We start from the raw sequence: 22,201 nt of genomic DNA on the forward strand, positions 1-22,201 counted from the left end.
TTCATAGTGCCATGAAGCAGGATCCTGCCCAAGATCCTCTGAACTGTCCTCTAGGGTAATGTGTCTTTTTCTACCAACTAGAAAGTAATCCAGGGGTAACTATTAATGTACTACCTCAGTATACTGCACAAGGGGTCTAATTTTCAGATAGATCTTTACAACGGGTTAGAGATAAAAACCTATCAACAGCCATGGCTTCCTAGATGACATTTCTCTCTCTCTCTCTCCTTCCGCTTGACTATGAAAATCATTTCCACTCATGTAACACCTGACGTGTGCAGACTCCCCAGGACAGCTGAAGGTCAGACAATCAGTGTGTAAGCAGACTGTTTGTTTTGAATTAGAGAAAAACTTCCTTCAGTCATTCCTCATAAACCAAACAAATGACATTAAAGGAAACAATGAATAATCTCCTTTGGCTTAAAAAGGGTAATGAACAAGTGCCAAATAGATTTTCACTGATACTGCAAACTGATTTGAAACAGGCTGGCTGTACTCCGGCCTGTACTGGTAGTCTGGAATTCACTGCTGTAGATTTAAATTATGGACCATCCCCTAATACCTAGAAGCTGCCCTTCACGTCAAAAATATCTATGCCAGCATGGACTGCTTTAATAAGAAGCTATTTCGAGAGGCTTGTGTGCACAGGGGTGGCTTGTGGAACTCCTCCAAAGCTTTCTGCAGCTAGAGACTTCTGACCTGCCCTGTAAGGTGCTCACTCTGCTTAAGCAAGCTCTACAATCGTTCAGTAGTGCCGCAGCCAGCAGTCCTTCCTGTACACCTGGAAGATGCTCTCCACCTGCCAGTGAAAGATGACTCCCATCAGCCAGCTTTTCACAGCCAGCCAGCCAAGCTCTCTGAACCAAGCACCTCTCTACTCAGAGCTGGAGCTCGGACATTCAGAGCAGCAGCACATCTTTTGAGTATTCAAACCAGCAGTCAGGTGCTGTAGAGATTGCCCTACAATATTCCGCAGCTTAGATGATCCAACCCATAAGGAAGCTGGGGGATTTAGAAGGGATTTTTTTCACATAGTTTTTACTGTAGTTTAAAATGAGCAAACAGAAGTGTGATTCAGCAAACCATCCGGGGTAAAACAAGAATCTTCCCATATAGCCCATCCAGCTTGACATGGACATGCCAATGTTTTTTTTAAAGACTCAAATCCCTGTTTATCTTTAAAGATATCAGTAAAGATGGAACTGAGTAAAAGTTGGAATGTAGCCACATTGCACTAACAGAAAAAAATAAAAGAAATAAAAAAAGAGATTAAAATCACAGATGCATCTACCACTGAAGTCCTGACCCGGTTAGCTTGTCCCCTGTGCCAGAGTAACTGCCCACTTATTCCAAGACAAGGAAAATCCACTTGTGCATAAAGAGTCCCTCAATATACATGATTTTGAAGATGGATCTTTTGGTTTAAGGAAAGTAGAAACAGAAATTGTATATATATTTACAGTTTCTCTTTTACAGTGTGCCTTTAAGACCCATTCTTTTGTTTCTATATCATACACCTTGATGTGGGACCAGAACAGGAAGCTGAAATGCCAAATCACTGGAAGAAAGGCTATGCTTGTGGTACTCCTGACCACACCAAATACAAAGAGTACAAAGAGCTCATTTTCTCAAGCCTCCCAAACCATTTCCACCCCAAAGGGCTATAAGAAAAGCCTCAGATAAACATCCAGATCTTTGATTGTTTGTTCAAACTGAACACTTCACAGGTTTTTGGAGATTAGCCCTTCACTAGAAGGAATAAGAAAAACTTTCCATACCCAGAATCGGAGAGCTTTTGTCTCCTTCACGGCCATGACCAAATAGCTTTGTTTTCCTCTCTTATTTTCAGATTACATCCAGCAGACAGAAAAGCAGACAAGTACAGGGTTTGGTTCAGGTGACTTTCCCTTTAAGAATTTACACAGATGAACATAAACAAAACCAAACTATTTAAAAGTACTGCCCAAACAAATCACACAAAGAGCCTAACACTACAGGTCAAATTCCATTCCTGCAACAATTTGACCCAAAACAGATGTATAACTAACCTTAAAAAAACATGTGAGCCCGTATTTTGGCTGCTGCTTCAGAACCTCCTGTGCAGTCTATACCTATTAAAGGCAGAAGTAAGATACTCCAGGCAAAAAAAAAAAAGATTCAGAAGCATACACGCAAAACTTATTAACTGATTCTGATTCTCTAAGTACACGTGGATAGTGAAGGCTATTGATTTTAAGGGTATCCAGCATTGAATAGTAATTGTTTTTCCTCTAGCACCCCTCCTCATTCCCAACAGCCTTTTTCATTTTAAATGGAGAACGCTGCTAAGATTCAAGCCTAAGATTATTTTTCCACAATCCATTAGACTTTCTGGGCTACTCTCAATGACTCCCAGATCATACACGTAACTGAATCTAGCCAAAGACATTTTTTAATTTTGATTCCTGCAATAGCTGCTCCGTGGAAATCTGACATTTCAAAAATTGTAAACTGGGAAGACCTGTAAAAGATTAAATTAAAAAAAAAAAAAAAGAGCAAGCAAAAAAGAGTTTATTATGGACCTGTATGCAAAGCACCACAGGATAAATCCTGGCCTACCCTACCCTCATCACAAGCTCACTGACAGGTGAGCTTCACTGACAGGCTTCACAAAAAAACAAGTCCACAACAGGGACACGGCAGAGACAATTCTCCTGCAAGGAGCAAATCCTTTCCCTCTGGACAAGGGCTGATAAAAGTGTCAAGAGGTCCAACAGACACTGTTTTCTGGTGTGAGCAGTTTTGGTATAGGATCCTGGGCTGTGCCAGAGGAAAGTTCTAGGTGATCTCTGAAGGTCCATTCATGTTTTTACACCTCCACAAAGACAGCAATCAATTGGAGCTAGAAGGAGTGCAAAGCTTCACATGGATGCCTGCTAGCAAAGGTAAAAGGTTTGGTCTCTCAGAAATACACAACGAAAAAAATCTTCTATCTCAACTAATTAAATAAAACCTACATTTTATCCTAAGATTAGGTTATCTGGAGATAAAGGCTAGTGTGGCTTTTAGGCAAACCAACTCGAAAGGCAGTTGTCCCAGCTCAATATGTATTGAACTGGAGAATAAAGATCACTGAAGCATGAAAGGCATAACATAAGAGTAGCTATCTAATTACTTGAGTAATTGGATGAAAATATACCCCACCCCAATTATAAGCAATGGCATTTTTTAAGTAAATTAACACATGTCAATAGATGATAACCAAAAATATGTAGCATAGCTCTTGGGTTTTGCAGGATCAATATATCTCCTTCTTCTAGCAGTGTTGTAAATTGCTTCCTTTGTATGGGTCTCTACACCATCATTTAACAAACTTCAGCTGGCCTCCTTACTAATAAAAAAAAAAATCCAAATTGACTGGTGTTCGTGATTCACTCTGTCAAAGTGGCATTCAGCACTGCCCTGTTGTCCCAAGGCATGGGTCTTGTTGCAAACCCAAGTGCCTGCTGGCATCCCACGGTACGGGACTCTTGTTCTTTTCTGGGAGGATCTTGCACCCCCTGCCTGTTACTACTGTTCACAATGTAATTTCTGCTAGGTAAAAAAAAAATAAAATAAAAATTCTTTCTCCTGTTCCGATTCTGTTTGAGGCATGTTACACCCGTGGCACCTCTAAGGCCAGACAGCGTAACTGTACAGCCGAGACAAACCATGCTTGTCCAGCACCCAGGCTGTCATTTAGGGCTTCTTTCCTTTCCGTCCTCGTTTTATTTTGACTTCTTGAGCGGGGAAGAGCGAGGAAGTGAGGGGAGGGTTCAGCCTGAGTGGGTCTGAACCTGCAAGGGCCAGAGGTGTCAGACCTTCTCCCAGCCGACTTACACGGGCCGAGTTTCATCAGGGAAAAAATGTTTCACAAAAATGTTTTGCGCGTTCTCCAAGTGGCACAGAAGCAGAAGGCTGCTGCTCTCGAGTAACAAAGATCGCTTCTGAGCAGCTTTTCCCCGGGCACCGAGCGATGCAAAGGGTGATTGGCAGACTGCGTGGCTCCGAATAAATGAACAGCGTGCACGCCTTCTTTTTGCTCTCCTTTTCCCCTTTTTTTTTTCCCCCTCCACCCCTCCGGAGAGGCTGCCAGCCTTGTTCCCGAGCACGCACTTGCGGAGCGGCACCCTCCGGGCAGGCCCCGCAGCCCCGGCTCCCCGCGGCCCAACGCCCCCCTTTCACCCGCCTCGTTCCGCCCGCGCCGGCTGCGGGGGAGACGTCGGCGCGCGCGCGCACTGCCCCCTAGCGGCCCCGGCAGCCACAGCGGGGCGCGAGGCCCGGGCCGGAGCGAGGGCTAGAGGCTGCCCGTTCCACCGAGCCGGGCAGGCCCGAGCCGGCTTTCTCTGCCGCCTGCTACGCGGTCCATAAATAAATAAATCCCGTTGTTTGACCTCCTTCGAGAGTTAAAAAAAAACACCACCATAAAACCAAACCAAAAAGCAAAAAAAAAAAAAAAAAAGAAATATCCACAAAAATACAACAACAAAACAACCCCAAGAAACCACAAAAAAAAACTAACAAAAACAAAAAACACCAAGAAACAAAAAAAAACCAAAAAAAAAAAAAAACAAAAACAAAAAAAACACCAACAAAAAAATACAAAAAACCACCAAAAAAAGCAATAAACAAAAAAGAAAACAAACAAACAAAAATCCTCAAAAAAACCTAGGGGGAGAACCAAAGTTACCACTGTTGTTGTGAAAGGATAAACACCTCATCATAGTAGCCAGCAGAGACCACTACCCTGCGCAGCTGGCCGCGGTTTTGCTAGCAGGTGCCAACGGCGGACCAACAGCAAACACTTGCTGACTGTATGGAATGGAGCCAGCGCAGCACCCCGCCTTGTACCCAGCACTAATAAGTTCTGACAGTTCTCACTGGGTTTAGTTAAATAGGTGGTTGCTGAAGAACCATTTCCAGTTACTGCCAAACAAGGTTGGAGACCGTATTTATTTTTTAAAGACAATTACTGATCTGCTGTAGCACAGTGGCCATCCATTTCATTTATCCCCAACGCCCCTAAGAACGGTGTCACAAGTTCCCAGTTTAATGGAATTAGGTCATTCGGGCAATTGCCAGTTCCACGCGAGTTACCTTCACTCGTCTGCTGCCACATGTCCCTTCCGCTTGCCGTGACTCACTGATAGTCCTGCAAAACCTGCCTGAGCTCAGCACTCTTCTCAAGCCAGCAGTGTGTGCTCAGACAGCAGAAGTTCAGAGGTAAATGTTCCTTAGCTCCTGATCTCGGAACAATAATACATGAATCAAGCCATGAGGCGTAACAAAAAAAAAAACCCGAACATCTTTCACCATGCCATTGCCACGCTCACGTTCAAGACTTTTGCACAGAGTTGAAGAACCGTCATTTAAACCGAGCATTTGAATCAGCACTGAAAAAGTAGCCTTGACTTCTGAATAGAATTTGGTCTTAAACATTTTAACAGACCTTGCTTTTTGTGAGCATTTGTGTGAGGAAAGTTTCCCTCACGCAAGTGTTTACAGGAAGCAAACTTGGGGCCCACTACTCTGTTTGGCTGATCACAAGACAGAAATATATTCCACAATGAATTAAATTATCTTTGTAGGGAGAAGGAAGCTTTAACATTCTGCCTTCCTTTTGGAGTGAATACCACAGAATAATACTATGTTTCTGGTCAAAAAAACCACAACAAACAGACCTCCCCAAAAAAACACAGATCAAACTATTCTGACAGGTCCAGTAGAACTTCAAGGCTCACAGAATATATAACTCATTAAATTTAAGATGTCAGATATAAAATAGCACCAATACCATGTAATTTAGGTGACCACTCATGCAGCCTAAGTATCTTAGCATTTAATAGAATGACAACAGGGAAGAACTGAACAATGATTCACAGGCTGTGAATGTGAATTCACAGGCTCGTTCTATGAAGACTTTAAGCAGCACCAAAAAAAAAAAAAAAAAAAAAACAACAAAAAAAAACTGCAGGAAAAACATTCTTCAGCCAGCCTTAGTTGTGATGTCTGTGGCTGTTCCTATGATGCAGAGCAATGCTAGTGGTTCTTCAGCTAATTTGTATGAAGTTAAAACACCTCCGTCAGTGAAACACTTGCTGGCATCAGTCCATCGTCCTAGTCACAGTGACACCAGAACTACCCATGCACAAAGACAGACTGCTCTGTCTTTCTCATCTCCGTATTTTTTTTTACACTGCTCCCTGAACTCAACACCTGCAGAACTGGACTCCGAGGATATTAAGTTAGAGGAATTTCAGCCCCAACCCAGTCTGGAAATCCCTGTTAGATTCACTGCAGTGGTCCACCTAGCCTGGTTTTATCTTGTTTCTGAGTGACGGCAGCCCAGCAGCTCAATAAGATACAAAAAAAAAAAAAAAAAAAAAAAGTCAGCAATTTCTTACTTGTCCTGCTTGCTGAGCGGTGATGTACTTAGGTAGGGTGGTCCTCTCTGCATCCTCGCAAGCTTTGGAACTCCCGTACAGTCACATCAAAGTAGCAGCCTCGGCCACAGCAGCTCCTACAACTGACCACAGTGGGACATAGTTATTAAGGTAGCATTTACAGCAGACCACAGGGGACACAGTTATTAAGGTAGCATTTACTGCCCTCACAGTCGTTGAACAGCCTCTGGAGCCAAGCAAGAAGACCAAACGAAGTATCTCCTTACTGTGATCATGTGAACTTCTGTCCCTTCAAAGTCATTTAAAAACACCCTAAAATGCAACTCAAAGTTATCACCACCACCATAAACTCTCACTTCAAAATTACCACCATGAGTTCCACTGGTTAAATCCCTAGGCGGTAATCAGTGTTTCTTACTAGCTATTTAACATGCTGCTACTCAATTTCGGGGGCTGTCGTCTGTGATTTTGAACCACTGATAGGAGAAGAAATAACTACAGTAGAGAAGATAAGTAATTTCTTGTATTTACAATAGCAATGTTCTGGGAATTTCACCATCTTGAAAGCGGGTGGATGTGCAAACAGAACATAATAAATGGTAGGCAAATACTTTGCTCTCAGTCGTGTGCATGCTCTGAATGTCAAATCAATTTCAGTCACAAAATATTACAAATTATTCATTTCTTGAGCTGGCTTAACAACAACAATAAAACCACATGGATTTTTTTTTTCCAATATGAGATTTTCACACACTGTTTTTAACAGTGCAATTTTTTTCCTTTCTACAAAACTGTCTAGACTGTTTGAAACCAAAAATTTCATTTCCATGCCATATGTTTTAGGGAAAAAAAAGGTTAGCAACATTTTAAATTTACCAGAGCTATTCTGCCCCTTCCAAGACTGTAGTATTTTGGAAAATGGACTATTCAGCAACTGATCTACATTCATTCTTCATTAAATTCTAAGTGAAAATGATCAGTGACTATTTTAATGAAAAAAGAATATGGGTCATTTTTGAAACCTGGAGAACAAAAATAAAATCATCAAAAAAAAAAAGGGAACAATGAGTTTATCAACTAAATTTACCAATTAGGTTTTTTCTTCAGGCAGCTTCAGTGGAGGAAAAATTACACATCAGAAAATGTGAGTAGTGTTTTGCCAACATTTAACTGGATATTCCTATATCCTGTTAATTTCCCTGATCATCTGAAATGACCCCATATTTCAGTTCATGGAACAAAACCATTGCACTTAAGGTTCCAGAAAATGTTTGGGCAATATGCATTCCTACACTGTTCACTTAAAATTCCACCAAGTTCTTCACACTGCAGAAATCAAACATTTTCAAGTTGCAGAATACTAAAGCGTTAGACAGGCAGCGGCGATTCCTGCATGGGAAACGGGGGTCCCCAGAATTAATCCTTAATCCCCGTAGACAATAGGCTCAAAATAGTTGGTATAAAGGGAACACTGCATGTCAGTCACTTTTCAAGGCCAAAGCTTGCCTGTAACTTACCCAGACAACATCACTGTGGTGCATGCCTAATCAGCGGCTGATGCAGCCTGTTTGGGGCAGAGCTCCTGCTCCGGTGGCTCAGCACCATTGGAGGGGAAGGGAGGTCATCTGGAGAGTTCTCTGCTCTTCAGCTTACCTTCCCAGACTGCCAGAACTGCAGAGATGAAGGAAAAAAGAAATCAGGGCTCTCCAGCGTTATGACTAAAAGCGTCCCAAGAAAAGGCTCCTGATTACTAAAAGAAAGGCGTTCACATCATTTGCACCACTACTTGTGTCAGAACTTGATTTGGCTCAGGTTCTTATTTTGGTCACTGTTAGGTCAAATTGGACTGCACATCAGAAATCTTTAATTGCTCTTTGTTGATCCTCCTATAAAAAGGGCATTGTAAAACTTAGCAGCAATTATTTTAACCTCATCGCTATGAATGATTCTGTTTGTTTTACTGATTCTTAACAAAAGTGAATATAGAAAATAACTCAAACCACAACTCATAGAAATAATGAGCACTCAGGAAACAGGAAGACAGTGTATACTGCCTCACCAAATCTGACATCTCTTTGCCAAGAGATACAGCACTGCAAACTTCCCTACAACATACTACTTCCGAGAGCCTGCTGACAGAAAGGTCTGCATGAAATTATTCTCCAGTACTAAAATTTAAAGGGGTATGATTTTATCCACACTGTTGTTTTTAGCAGTAGATCAAAAAAAAAATCAAGCCTATAACTTGTAGAAATAGTCAACAGAAAAAAAAGAACAGTGAGTTTCATGATCTTGAAGAACAATATTTTTGCAGACATAATAAGGCCCCAAATTCACAGCACGCAGACACTAATAACATTCACAGATATATGAAAGACTGGCACACCCTGGAAATAAACAAGATTTTGACTTACGCACGAAATACAAAGTCAGGCCTCTAAATAGCTGTAACCAATCTAATTTACTCATTTACACTAGGGAAAGATCTGAAATCAATAGTTACCTTTGCTTCCAAATCTCACAATGTTATCTGGAGCATCACAAGACCAGGTACATTTTTTACAGATTTCTTAGCGATTCAACCCTGAAGTCATCAATGCATCAGACTTAATTATTTTAAAGATAGTTAAAATATTGATAAACCTTTGGCTGCAGAGGATGGACCAAAACCGTGAACTCTGAAGACTGCCCCAAAAGCTAGAGGGAAATGAAAATAATTGATTTTAATCATAAATTTATAAATGTTACTGTTACTTATAGACTGTGGCTGCTGGCACAATTGGGCTACCACACCTGACTAGAGAAGGCATCCTCTCCCTCCTAGTGAAATGTGATGCCCTGTGGCTGTGCCTAAACTGCAGATCCTCTCCCTTCGTTCCCCATGGCCTGGTTCCCAGGTATGCATCCTTGGTGTACTCTAACTGGACCTCAAGTGTGAGACACCCTTGCATGGATTCCTTTTAGAAGAGAACCCAAATGGTAGCTGAAGACAGACCGTTGCAAGCTGTGCTAATTCTGCTGGCCTGCATAATCAAGATGTCAAGATTAAAGCCATACCACCAACTATCTCTGCTTGCAAATTTTAGACAACTTTTTCTGTAAGTAACTGAGTAAAACTAATAGGGCCTGGATTCCTATGAACCTGCACTTGTGGCTGGATTTTCTAATGTCCAATGAAACCCGAAAGAACTCTGTAGCGCATTCATGATGGTGCTCTCTCGCACAGATTCCCAAAAGTCTAATGAGCAAGCTCAGCTTGCAGCCACTTCGTTAGCATAGCCACTAGTAAAAACTCTCTGCTCTTCCATACTTTTCTGAACCTTGTGGACACTTCATTCCTTCAGAACTGCTACTCCTCTGACAAATTTGGCTGAAGTTTTCCACAAGTTTGGATTTCATGAGCATGTCCAAAAAGGTGGATAAACACAGTGAGAGAAAGACACCATGACTTCATTAGCCTCTTCCCTAGAAAATCAACCTAAAAAAGATAATATGTTTGCAGAACTATGTCCTGGACTTGTTTCTGTCAAGTGAATGGCTCTTGTTTTTAACATAAAACACCAACGTAATCAAATCTACTTTGACAAAATACAACTTATTTTGAAATGGGTGTCTGAGCACTGGAGTGCTTCTGAGTCCAGAGTTTTTAAGAGACTGAGAAGAATGTACTGTATTTTTTCCCAATGTCTTTCAATTACACTTTTATAATGGCAGAATAATGGCAAGATTAGTCTTTTTTATCATGATTAAAACTTGATTAACATATTGAATAACTATTGTGCAGTAATTAACTCTGTTAAGTGCAATGTCCAATACATTGTTCTACTTCTGTAGACTTCTAATGAAAAAGCTACTACCACGAGTATGGTTACTTCTCATACAGTGATTTTAAGATCTAACATGGAGTTTCACTATAGACTAAATACCTAAAGGTATGATTTTGATCGGCTATTTGGGTAGACTATTTTGAAAGAAATTTTCAGATAAGTTACAATACAAACAGAAAAAAATTCATGATTTAGGAGAGAAATGCCAAACATGCCCTATGCAATCTGAAATCTTGATACAAAGTTTATATCTCTGTTGTTTAGTAAGAACAGTGCAAAGATGAATTTTGGATAACCTTCCAGTTCAATCATATAAAGAGGCATTACAGTGTTTTACGGGATGTACAGATGAAAAGCTATTAATAGCTATTTGTCACTATATCACAACTAGGGACAACTCTAGGCAAGGCTTTTAACCAGCGGTTAAAAACTCTGCTGTGTCTGTATCTTACAGTTTAAACGTCTTACACTTTAAACATCTGGTTTCTGCTGTCATGAGCACCCACAGGAACTCAGACAGCTGCAGCCTGATTTTCCTGTGTTGCAAACATCCTCTCAAAACATGAAATAGAAGCAGCAGTCACTCTAAGCCAACCCATTTATGCCAGGTTTTCAGCCAACTCTTAAATACAGATGGGGATTTTTGTGCACAAAAACATGTGGACAGAACCAAAATGACTAATAAATGGATTTTTAAAATCTGCCTATCCATTTCATGTGACGTTTCAAACATGCAATGGATGATGACACCAAGTACTCAAACCCAGACTCAAGTCTAACTTGGGGAACCTAGCTGAAGCACCTCCACTTTCTCAAAGGTCACTGAAGGGACTCATGCACTTCCACATGTCAATTTAGAGACCACGTATAAAAATAAAATGGCAGAAGCCCTTGCTGTGATAGAAATGAACAACAGCTGCATATGTTGCATGCAATAAAAGACATAATTGTACTTCAAGTAGAGGTATGAATGCACAGATAAGATTTGCCAGTAGCATTCCCAGTAGTATGTCTTTTCCTACTTCTCCTGGTTCAACTCCTCCAACCTGACAAAAACATTTCAAGAAGGCAACTAAACTTCAGCCTGGTGTAATATAGCACCTTTCCAGATCATTGCATCCACACAAGACGAACTTGATGAAGAGCAGAAGCAAACAATATACCAGGAAGCTGCAAGCTCCTGGCCCTGAGGCACGAAGGGCCAAGAGCTGAGGGTGATAACATAGCTAGCAGAGGGGTTTTGGCTTCACCAAACAGTTGACATGTCCTATTATCCTCAAAGCAAGGCAGACAGGGCAGGCCCAGGGTTGGTGGCTAGCTTCAATGAAGAGATCATCAGGCAAGTTCAAGGTGATGAGGCAGGTCTGAGGTCAAGCCAAGAAGTCAATCTACAGGACAGGATTGGGTCCAGTGGCAGTAGCCAGGGTTAGACACAGCCCAGTGGTCACTAGGAAGGTCCATGGTGACAAGGTAGGCCCACGGGCAAGCCAGGAAGTCAGTCCATGGGCCATGGTCCAGATCAATGGGGCCCTTGGCCAGGCACGGGCATAACTGTAGCTGAGCTGGAGACAGGAATAGCTACAACATAGCTCATGCAGAAACAGAGATCCAGGGGTGAGATTAAATAGGCCCCCAGTGACCATGCGTAGAGGGTATAGCTTGAAACCCCAGGTGAGGCTGATCACTGCCATTAAGACCTGCTAGTGCAACTAGGACCTTGACAAAGTACAAATGGGTCCTAGGCTACTTCTGCAAAAGGACAGAATGTCATGCTTTCGAAGAAACACTGAAAGGAATGTAGGGCACTCCCAGGCTTAAAAAACACGCACACAGAGCATCACATCTCAAGTACTCTTCTTACTCATTTCACCTTGCCACGATGACAGTATTTCACATGGTGGTAGAACAGCATCTCTACCTCTCCCCAGATACCATAACATGAGACATTGATGATCAGACATCTGCCAGTCACCTTCACCAGCTGCCCAGAGTCCCACATGCAAGAGCTATAGAGGTGCTACATAGCAGTTAGGTGGCCCATCCCTTACAGCAGACACTTGCCCTCAAGAACACTCCTGCATCCCAAGATTCCCAACCAGCACCAGCACAGCTCCTCCTCTGTCCTATCACCTGGGTACATCCAAAGGGAGGGTGTCTCTCTTGTCATCCCATGATGCATATCAGTAGTCCACTGGGTGCCTGCACCCCTTTCATCCCCTCATATTATCCAAGACAGGCTATTGAACAAGTTGGGACTCCAGGATGCCGAGAGGTCTGCCTGTGTTGGATGCAATTATGCTGAATATTTTCATACAGCTCAACAGAAATATAAACGTCAGCAACAAGTACCTGTGTCAGCTTTCCAAAGAATGAACAATATACTCATTCATGGACAGAAGGGACTGTTTCTGAACACAAAATCTGCCTTCAGGCTTTAGGACAATGCCTTTTTAGTGGTCTCCATACAAACTTTAGTTGAAATTATGTTACTGATTGGCAGAATTTTTTAATTAGAACACCAAATGGCAACCTTAATGCACAGGATATACAGTCATTGGCTTTTACTTTGAATTTCTTTTGTTTTATACAGTAAAAAAATCATCAAGAAGAGGAACTGATTATTACAAAACCACGACAACTACTTCAATACCTAGGTATAAATATACATTAATTAATCAATTAATGTAGCTCACATACATCAAGGAAAAGATACAGTATATATGCTTAAGTCATCATAATCCTTTTTTATAGTTTTATGAATGATCTAATGTTGTAACTCACTCAAGTTGCTCCAGATTTACAGCAATACATAAGCAGAAAGTAGAATCAGAACCTAAATGAAAGAGCTAGTCCACATCAATAAAAACAAGGTAATGGTTTCTGTGAACTTAAGAGACTTTGATATTCATTGTGGAATGAAAATGCATCACGGGTTTCCACAGTCAGAGCCTGAATCAGAAAAGCAAACCTATTAGCAAGTGCTCTTAAAAATTAAGTTCCGCTGAATTTAGGAATAAGTTAAAATGGTCACAAACACTTTTTAGCTTTTAATACTTTTTTAATTAAAAGCTTTATGATAAAGGGCATTTTCAGAATAATTAACTTTACTACTACTAGGGAAGCACTTTCAGACCTTCTGATGAACCATTCCATGTGTTATTATTGCTTGCCATCCTTTCCACTTCCAGCACACAATTCTAGGTTATGGCTTCATCAGAATTTTAGTATATATATATGCACATTATATGAAAAAATTTATTGTTGTCTGCAGCTGTAAAAGGTAAACTTCAAGAAAATTCAGCTCAGAACTCTGAATGCATATCCTCAGTGTCTGAGCTCCAAAACTGGAACAGACATCTATAAATTTCAGTCTCCTTTCAAGGTTTCAGAATTTTCTCTAAAACAGGACTAAAAGCTATCTCCCCTATTGATAGGCTTAAATTGCAAGTCCATGGAAGTTATTTGATTCCTTAGAAAAAATTAAACTGAAACAACTTCTAGTTATCTTTGGTCATGTTCCTTAAATTAAAAGAAACCAAAAAATTTTATTATTCCATAACTGGGTTTTCAGTTGAAGAAAGGATCATGCATTTATGATTTTGAACATTGCTTATACTTATATTCTCATCTGAAGAATTCCCCTGATGTTGTGCGTGTAGTTGTGTGGCATCGATTTCAGAACAAGCTTCGAAGTCAAGGTGTGATCAGTTCTATAGACAGGCTCACTGCACTTTCTTACATCTGAAATATCCCTGGAGGCTTTTATCATTTCTCAGTGTCATAGATGTTAACCTTTATGGAGCTGAAATTCAAAATTACTGAACACAGAATATCTCACTTACTTCAAGTACAGTACACAATAATCACAAGAAGAATCCTATAATCCCAAATACAAGATGCATGTAGAGACTAGTCCACAGTCTATGGAGGCCAAGGCCCATCATAAAGTTGTATTCTGCCAAGATGAAGAGTTCATTCACTTGCTATGACTTTCCTCTCAAAATTCCTCCATGGAAAGAAAAAAAAAACCAACAACTATTTCAATAATAACAGCAAAAAAATAATTTTAAATCTCAAACATATTCCATCTTAACTTGTTGTATTGATATTTCTTTATTTTAGAAGTCATAATAGCGCAAAATCAGTAAAAGTATATATAATGAAGCCAAATCAAAGTTTTAACATCACTGAATGCAATCCAAAATAAAATCTTGATCCTTCAAATAAATACCAAAAGGACCAATTAGGACCTGGTTAGGCTCGAAGAAAAAACATTGACTAAAATTTTGACAGGTGTTTTAATGCGTAACTTGCAAACTCCTCTACCTCCCAAACACCCATGAAAACATCCCTGTAGTCCAAACTGACTCAAAGTTCTGCAACTTAAAGCCTTTCTGGAGTAATGAGGTTAAATGATTAACTTGAACTGAGTTGCAAAACACAGCCACCTGTGCAGGTTGACTAATCACACTGCTTTTTGTACTGGACCTAGATCATACCTTGCTCACACCACCACAGAAAATAACTGAAAATAAAAAGGTTTAAAAAAACCCCTGATGTTAACCACAAGAAAGCTAAAACTTGTTGAACTCTCAAGAGAGAGGGAGAGAGAGAGAGAGAGAGAGGAAGATACAGATGCTTTACAATCTTTAATAAGTGGTAGTGGATTCGTATTTAAAGTTAGGCTGATGCTGCTGCTAAACCACAGGATAGGGATTCATTGCTGCCTGTGTCAGACACAAAATGTGATTTTAGATGAGCCACCAAAATCTTAGTTCAGATAGATACTAACATACATATTCACAAAAGATTAATTAGATGCTTATGTTAGGCAGGTGCTTAAAAAGCACCTCACTCAGGGCAAACCTTACTCTCTCTCCAACCCTACAGCATAAAATGGGAATAAAGGCATCCTGTATACATCTTTTCCTCTTTGGATTGCCCACATTTCAGAGCCTTATTCCATTGTCCCCCACTTTCTTTGTATATCACTTAGCACTAAAAAGATAGATTATTATAAGGCCTGGAGACCTTTAAAGAGATATAACAGTATGTACTTAGCACACACTGCATACACTCTATACCAGAACCATCTCTGACTGTTAGCAATAACCCTTGGTAAAAGACAACATGTCAGTGTACTCTCAGGGAATTTGGACAGTTTTCTAATTAATTTCTGAACATTTGTAGCACAAACCAAACATCAGCAAATTATGCTTAGAGTATTTGGAACACTTCCAACCTCATTTTGTTCTCTGCTCCCTTTTCTTTTACTAGAAAAGGCAGATATCGCTAAAATCTCACAACAAAAATATGTCTTTAAAGAACACTTGCAGCAGTTTCCATTTTTATAAACTTTATTCTTCCATGCTTAGGTTTTGTCCTCAGCTGATCTTGTTTCAGTTCAAGAAGTGACCCGATAAATGAAAGAAGCAGATACTCTAGACTTCCTAAGTATAGTTGCATACAAGGCATTTTAATGCTAAAGTCTCTCAAGAGCACCAATGAGATATGGAGAGGGGAACACCTAAAGACATTATTCATATACTTGTTTATTTTCGTATTTACGGCATTATTCTCAAAATGAGCACTTCAGCACATAAAAAAAAATCCATGGTACCTATAAAATTTTACATTGAAAGCTAACCAATCAAATAAAGACTATTTCAGTATATCTGCTCACACTGAGTCACAATCCTACTTAGCTCTGTCAAGTTTAAATTCAGGACTTAGGTCAAAGATCTCGGTTGTCTGATTCAAAGTGCATGTTGTGCAACTCACAACATGGAGGCAAGACATCTCCTTGCACAGCGGTGCAGGGAGTAAGGCCAGTGTTGGCCTGGTGAGGGTCCCAAACATGGCAGCGTGGTTTTGGTGGCCGCCTCCATAAAACTCAGAGGTGGTCTGCACTGACATCCGCAACAACATCAAGTGCTGCAGTACAAAGCAGAGACTGAGGCTGTCAAATCAAACAACCAGATTCATCTACCACAATGCCACTAATTTGAATTCTACTTCTGTGTTAAACGTAACCTTTACTACGGTCTAGTGCTGTCTTCATAATACACCTCCTACACAACAAGCAACCTCTTTCACTAGCTCAGTTACCATATAGACCCTGTAAAAGTCATTACGGTAATGTAATTTCTAGTACTTGCCTTTTCAGTATAGCAAAATCTCACAGGGATCAGACCCACTTATGGTCTTAACTAAAACTAGCCATCTGACTTAATTAACATTTAGAATTCATCAAACCTTGCAGGGCTCATACTGGGCTCTGGGGCAGCTTGGCGGTGCTCACATTGGGCTCCTGCTGGGTCTGTGTATCCGGTAGCAGCATTATTCCACCAGACGACACACTTGTTGTGAAAGCAAAGGAAGAACGAAACAAAAAACAAACAACAAAAAAAAAAAAACAACAAAAAAAACCACTTTCACAATATCTCTACATCACGCAACAAACCACACAGCACAGGGAGTACAAGGAGGACAGGAGGCAGAAATCCTCAGAGCAGCAGGAGCCAACAGAAATGTACATTGCCCTTGTAAGTTTGCTCCATAAATTCTAACCCAACAGTAGTTGCGTCTTTGTTAAATACCTTTCTGCGTAATACAAGTAAGTTCTGAATTTATTTTTCTTTCTATATATACACACTTTAATATTAATAATAATATTAATAGCAGCATAAAGCTTTGTTTCTCTGAAGGTACAACAGACCATGGAAAAGTTTCCCATAATTACGAGTGGTGTCAATATGGAAACAGAGCGACTTAGATCTGGCCCATCCAAAGTATCTATATTTTTCATGACCTAAGTTCTATGCTCAAGAACGGAGCACAGAATGCTGTGACGGACAGACAGCCGCTGCTCATGGTGTTGGCTGCTTCAGCTGGATCTGGTGCAGACATATGCATCTATACCCTCTTCCCCCCCCCCCCCCATTATTTTTTCATAGCATATACTCCTCACACAAGCTTGCTTGGCATGTCTTCCTTCTTTTTACCTGACTGGTGCCCAAGTAGTACTCAAGCAACCACCAGAGGTACATTATCCTTTTGATGAACTTAATGTGTGATGGCTTGATTAATAAGACTTTATGAAGTGTTTATTTTCTCCACACTATGTTAAAATGCAGTTGAATGTATAAACCCTGTTCATATAAGCACTAACATGAGATTAGAAATCCAAGATGTTCAAACACAGCAATACTGAAGACAGGAAAGCGTCAGTTGTATACATATACCTTTCCGACATGCAAAGTGCAATATAAAGGCAAACTTCAAACATTTACTATGAATTTCCCCCACAATTTGAATTCTTACCTTCCTAAAGCTTCAATAATTATCTTACACTTCGAGGTTCTCTGCTCTCAGGGAGTTAATTTAATTTCTTTATATTCTTTTTTGTTTTAGAAAGAGAAGGACTGTAAGTCCTACATTTTGTCATATTTGAAGGCTTTAGTATTGTCAAGACACAAAGCCTGTACATTCTTTTTACTGTATACCAGTTGCTGCAGGCATTGAGAAGGGGAGATGCAAGTGCATGAGAAAGGCAAAAATACTGCATTCTGGCACAGGTCTTTCCTCGGAGAATATTAATTTCCTACAGGACAAGCAACATATTTGGTGGCAGTGGAAATCTGACAACTCTATCTATCAAACCAACCAAGTTTATCATGAGGTTTAAGCATTTCTTAACTGTCAAACTAAAACATGAACCTAGAAATAATAAACTACGTTCTGAAATATCTGCCAGAAAGCACATAGGGAAAAAAAAGGATACAAAAGATGACTTCCAAACCATAAATAATATTTTTGCAGTCATGCTTGCATCCTTATTCCTGAAACCAATTTAGAAAACAATTGGACAGGGCACCCTGGGAATAAAGAATCATTTGCCATTAGACTTTAATGTGTGATTACTTAGTAATGTAATTGAAAGCATGACTGTAGCACATTGCCAGCTTTCTATTGCCAGGAGATTACATCATAAATGATACTAAGTATTTCAAATCATTTTTTTATTCCATATTTGTTATGACAAGAAGTTTTGCTTAATATTTGAATTTGGTTTTCTTTCTCAAATACTGCTGGATCAAGGGTTTGAGAAAAGGAGGCATAGGGGAGCTAGCTCTCAGTATGTCATATTTTCTCATGTTAATCATGAAATAACTAATTGCCATGATAGCATTTGGAGATTTGTGGTGGAGGACGATGATGTCTGAATGGGGGTATATATAACTGACACAATGATGCACTTTAGGCTCTATTCATGGCTCTGACACTGTGAATCAGAGTAAAATCTGAGAGCTAAATGTGCAGCCTATGTGTGTCAAAACAACTCCCTGGAGATGTGTTGACCTATGCCAATTTTAATCTCCTTACAATCTGAGCCAAACCACAGGCATTCCACAAAGCCTCAGGGTGTTTAAAGGCCAGATCCTCGACCAAGGTAGCCATGGAAGGCTGGGTGGGCTTTTGGAGTTGTACCTATTTATACCTGCTGAGAATCTAGACCACCACACAAAAAAGGCTGCACTGACAACAGAGCCACAGAAACTCAGGGCTCCCCTTTGCATGGAAAGTATCAACTCGACAGAGTGTTTCCCTCACTTGTCTTCACAGCCTTTCCTTCCAAGCATCCTGTGACTTCAATGACTGACACACCAAAAATTTGAAAGGCTTTACTAGTAAGGGGAGCAGATCACCTGATACAGCTGAAACAGCCCGTCTAATCAATTCCTTCCTTCTCTCAGTCCATCTAGTTTGCAGAAATTACTGTCATGAGAAAATAATGAAGGGTTCAAAGTTTTTGGCCCACTGGGATTTTTGCCCATGTAGACTGGGGGACAAATCTTTTCCTGCTGATCCTTATTCAAAGAACTTATGTGCCCCCATCCACTGAAGCTGCACTCCCAAGAAGCTTGCCTAGCCCAGCAGTCCCCATGTGCATACACCATACACAAACACTTTCAGGCAAATTCAGCAGAACTGTGCTGCTGCAGAGCTATCATCAAACGCTATACCATACATATTTGATTGTTTGATGCCTTCAGATCCCCTAAAATATGCATTTCAAATTTTAAGACCTGAGGTTCCTGGGATGCAGAAACCATCCCAACCAGGGAATTCAAGAGGAAACTGCAAGGAATTGAAATTCACAGTGATTTCCTCTCCCTTGCAGCTCATTCTCGCACATTTTTCATCAATAAGCAGGGAACGGAGCCTGACTAAGGATTCTGTTATTTGGCTCACAGACTTTGTTTTGTCTTTATCCTATTCTGCTGAATGTCAAATGACCACAGAGGCAATACAGAACTCCAAGAACAGCGGATGTTTCAAAATGAGATTTATTGTTCTCAGGCAACTGCCTCTCTTCTATCACACCACTAGTACTGAAGCCATGAAGGAAAGAATAAAACAATAACTGCAAGGTGGCAAGGAGTCTTGCTTTCAGAGGCTGATTCTGGGCTAACTTTCCCTCCAGTAGAAAACGTGAGTGCATCTTGAGAGGCCCCCTTAACTACAACATGCAATTCATGTTTCAAGAGAAACTTTTTATTAGAAGACTTCTTATAAAACTTATCTGCTTCCCAGCTGCTTTTACATAGTTTCTTAAACTGTTTTCACAGTATTGAATGATCGGAACAAACCAGATTACTTCTTTCTAATTTGTCCTGGTAACCTACTGTATACGTTAATAAAGGGATATTTTTTCTGCCTGTAGCTCTGTTTTCACTGTAGAAAGCTATGCCAGTTGCATTAAAATATTTTTAACCTATTCACTTTGTGATACTGGAAGTACCAGAGCCTTCTGGGCTTTGTAATATAATAGCACCCCTTTATCACATTGAATGGTTTATTGGAACCAGCTTGCACAGATGATTTAGTTTACCATAGTGAGGCCACTACTGCAGGGCTCTAGTCTCTGTTTGGGGAGTCTTCTGTAATTTTCAGTGTTCCCAGTTTGGCGTGGGAGTACTTGCTGTTGTTTTTTGGGGTGTTTACTGGTTTGGGGTTGTTTTATTTGTTGTATTCTCTGTGGGTTTTTTACTTTGCTTCCTTTTAACTCATAGAACTTCAGTTATGTGCATTCTTTGCCCTCCGGATATATTCTTAAGATGAGAACTGGTCCAGATAACATGCATTTTGCGGACATGTAATGTCCGCATATTTTCATCAAAACCGGGAATCAGTTTTGTCCAGCACGAGTCAGAAACATTTGCCAACTCTGCTGCATATAGAAATACTAATACGAGAAATATTACTAGGACAAGTATCCACAACATTCTACAGAAAAGGCCAGCCATGTCAGAGTTCTGAGATCGCACATGGACTCTGTCAGCTAGCGAACATGGGAACTTTATGTAGCAGCTAGCATGAGTTAGGCACAGCTATCAAGCCTCTTTGCATAAGTCCGTGATTTTTAACCTACTTTTTGCTGTAACAGAAGTAGATGAAAGACAACCACCCACCTGTCCCAAACAACCAAACATTTCTGGTGTACTCAAGGAAATAGATGGCCAAACTATGCAGACTGTTGATCATCAAGAAGTGCAAAAGTGTCCAGAAGTGTCTGGAACAAGCAGACTGTAAGTGCCACCAATGGCAACAGTAACTCAGAAAATGAGAGCACGGTTTACACAACTAGTCAGCAGTGAGGTATTCTCTACACAGTCCTTTAACTAAGGGCACCTAGGAGCACCATAGTAACCCAGAGTTCCCCAGTACTCCCCAGAACGCCTCTGAGGAAGGAACCCTACAGCCTTGCACCAGCACCATCCTGCCAGCCTCTGGGGAGGGAGGACAACCCAGGAGTCCCCATAGTCCTGCAGGAGGGCCACACATAGCAGGGCTGGAACCACTATACTCAACTGCCCAACCTCACTCCCAGGCCACGGCCTCCCTCCCTCAGGACAGCGAGGTCCCGTAAAGAGCCTCTACGCTGACACATCCAGCTTCTCTCCTGGATTACAGCATCTCTCCCCCGAAAATCCAGGGAAGTTCTGTAAATTGTAAAATTTCATGCATCTGTGATCAAAATGTCTTGGTATCCAAATCCACTTAGCCTCTACATTGTAATTTGGTCTTAAACCATGACATTTTGACAGAAGAGAGGACTTCTTCCAGGGCATTTAATAGAATCTCTGCACTTGATAATCTGCTGCTGATTTTATAATATGATCTTGTATCTGAGTATATTAACAATCCCATAGATGAAAAGACTCCCCTTCAGCTTACAGAGGAGTATTCAAAAACATGTATCAACTTTCTACAGGTTTTTTAGGATTACATTTACATACAAAAGCATTTTAATTGCATTACAAATCAAGATTTACCCTGAATATATAAAAGAACATCCAACCAATTTTTGTGTTATTTCAAAAATTTTTCTTAAGTGGAAGACTTTCACAAACTTTAGTGTCAGATTAGCACTAGTACCAAAGAGATACTGGCTCCATATTCCCTCTCACCCTCACAAAGTACAGCTGCTTCCTTTACCTTGAGCTTCAAGCAGATGATATTTGGCTCACAGTTTCATTTGCCTTTGAAGGTTTCCTAAAACCATTTGTCTAGTGCAATCCTCCATCTCTTGAATAATTTTGATGAGGGACTGGCACAAGATAGTGAATTTTGCATCCCTTACCTTAAGAAATACCCTGAAAAGAGTGAAAAAAAAAAAAAGACAATTTTGAGTCTGCTGGTTTTTTGCCCTTCAGAAGAAAATTTGACAGTAGAAAAGTCTCAGGCTAAACCTAGAAGACTTGCTAAGCATCCCTGTAGCACTGGTTTATAAAAGAACGGGAGGTGCAAGGAGATAAAGAAAAGGAGCAGAGACTAACTGGTTGTGGCTTTCCAGAAATGTGCTGACAGAAGCAAACTCCTTCAAGAAAAGCACGATGAAAGGACAAAAAGCAACAGCTGCAAATAGCATCAAGAGAAATTCCAACT

The 22,201-nt window shown here is 40.5% G+C and overlaps 1 long non-coding RNA gene across 4 annotated transcripts in view; it reads right to left on the reverse strand.

Annotated features, from left to right (window-relative positions):
* Positions 1-22,201, reverse strand: part of LOC142360887 (uncharacterized) — a 148,861-nt gene that overhangs the window by 25,219 nt on the left and 101,441 nt on the right. For 2 of the 4 annotated variants that reach the window (XR_012763517.1, XR_012763516.1), the window contains exons 1-2: positions 7,940-8,080; positions 6,423-6,544 (exon numbers count right to left, since the gene is read on the reverse strand). This is a non-coding gene — a long non-coding RNA (uncharacterized LOC142360887). Of the gene's footprint in view, positions 1-6,422; positions 6,545-7,939; positions 8,081-22,201 lie in introns of those variants that run through there. The other 2 variants (XR_012763519.1, XR_012763518.1) reach the window with 1 other exon arrangement.

The sequence above is a fragment of the Opisthocomus hoazin genome, chromosome 3, assembly GCF_030867145.1.
Source record: "Opisthocomus hoazin isolate bOpiHoa1 chromosome 3, bOpiHoa1.hap1, whole genome shotgun sequence".
NCBI classification, from domain to species: Eukaryota; Metazoa; Chordata; class Aves; order Opisthocomiformes; family Opisthocomidae; genus Opisthocomus; species Opisthocomus hoazin.